Source organism: Cynoglossus semilaevis, chromosome W (assembly GCF_000523025.1).
Source record: "Cynoglossus semilaevis isolate Cse_v1.0 chromosome W, Cse_v1.0, whole genome shotgun sequence".
Classification (NCBI taxonomy): domain Eukaryota; kingdom Metazoa; phylum Chordata; class Actinopteri; order Pleuronectiformes; family Cynoglossidae; genus Cynoglossus; species Cynoglossus semilaevis.
In genome coordinates this window covers 10,485,713-10,487,928 of record NC_024327.1, presented here as the reverse complement: position 1 = coordinate 10,487,928, position 2,216 = coordinate 10,485,713, and positions in this window count along the sequence as shown.

The window sequence follows — 2,216 nt, the reverse complement described above, 5'->3', positions numbered from 1 at the left end:
AGTATCGATATTTCAGGATCGATCCCATCACTAACACAAAGTGTGTTGGCTCTGCTTCTGGCCAGTGACTGGGGCTCACGGTATTCAAGTTCCCTGTACAATTCTTTGGGACAGTGGCTGGGCCAGAAGTTTCATACAGCCAACAGCAGTATAAGCCAGAAGGTGGAGTAATAAGTGACCTACCACCTGTTGACAAGCTCGTTACATAACTTCTCCTAGAAGCCATGCAAATGCTACTGCTCCACTGGATGGGACTGAGTGAGGAATCCACCATGGATAAGACGTAGCAAATATCCAATCCTGCTTCTCATCCTGGAGTTTGCTAACCACAACCTCATCACTGGTGTGGCTCATGTGCTATACTCAAGTCTTATATGTAAATAAAGGCCACATTGGCATTACAATTAGACTACTGTGCATCTTTGCACAGACCATTCTACTGCAAAGTTAATCAGTAGTAAGAGCTAAGAGCTTGAGAGTTCTCTTTGAGGATTCATTTTTTTATTGAACAACAACCATGTTCTTAATGAACCCAAAAGACTCATTAATATCAAAGCTGAATATTTTTGGGATTTGGAGTGGGGCTTTTTTAGTTTTAGCTATTTTAGGAGGATATCTGTGTGTGCAGGTGACTATTACTGTGCATAATTATTAGGCAACTTAACAAAAAACAAATATATACCCATTTCAATTATTTATTTTCACCAGGGAAACCAATATAACAGCTCAACATTCACAAATATACATTTCTGACATTCAAAAACAAATCAGTGACCAATATAGCCACCTTTCTTTGCAAGGACACTCAAAAGCCTGCCATCCATGGATTCTGTCAGTGTTTTGATCTGTTCACGATCAACATTGCGTGCAGCAGCAACCACAGTCTCCCAGACACTGTTCGGAGAGGTGTACTGTTTTCCCTCCTTGTAAATCTCACATTTGATGAGGGACCACAGGTTCTCTATGGGGTTCAGATCAGGTGAACAAGGAGGCCATGTCATTAGTTTTTCTTCTTTTAGGCCCTTTCTTGCCAGCCACGCTGTGGAGTACTTGGATGCGTGTGATGGAGCATTGTCCTGCATGAAAATCATGTTTTTCTTGAAGGATGCAGAATTTTTCCTGTACCACTGCTTGAAGAAGGTGTCTTCCAGAAACTGGCAGTAGGACTGGGAGTTGAGCTTGACTCCATCCTCAACCCGAAAAGGCCCCACAAGCTCATCTTTGATGATACCAGCCCATACAAGTACCCCACGTCCACCTTGCTGGCGTCTGAGTCGGACTGGAGCTCTCTGCCCTTTACCGATCCAGCCACGGGCCCATCCATCTGGCCCATCAAGACTCACTCTCATTTCATCAGTCCATAAAACCTTAGAAAAATCAGTCTTGAGATATTTCTTGGCCCAGTCTTGACGTTTCAGCTGACTTAACAGCTTGACTTTTCTGAGCCTGTCAAGTCCCTCTTCTGACCCATTTTGCCAAAGGAAAGGAAGTTGCCTAATAATTATGCACACCTGATATAGGGTGTTGATGTCATTAGACCACACCCCTTCTCATTACAGAGATGCACATCACCTGATATGCTTAATTGGTAGTAGACTTTCGAGCCAAACAGCTTGGAGTAAGACAACGTGCATAAAGAGGATGATGTGGTCAAAATACTCGTTTGCCTAATAATTCTGCACTCCCTGTATATTTCAGACACTTTTAAACATCGGGACCCTTGGTGCCACAGGGCGTTTCAAGGCACCTATGGGGAACGCTCTTTCAGGGAAGGTATGCATTAAACATTTTAAAAAAGAAGCTTTGACATGTATCCATAAGCATTCATCATAAGGGCTGGAGCTGCAACTAATCACTTCAGACAGCTGGTTGGGGCAGAGTATGTCCAAACAGTTTGCTAGGCAATTGCAGGGTCACATACAGACAACCATTCTCTCTCACACATGGGTCAATTTGCCTAATGTCAATTCTGCATGTTTTTGTGGAGAAAAACCATGCACACATGGGAAAACATGCAAACACTATTAGGAAAATAAAACACAAACCTGACAAAGAATGATCTTCCTCGTGCACTAACTAACAACTAGGTGTCTCCAGCTCAGGATATGAAAATAGTATTTGAAGCAATCTTCAAAAACCAACAAAAGTTTAACAAACCAGCAAAAATAACAATTAAAACCCAGTTGTGGTTACACTTCCACAGCGGAAACTTTGAG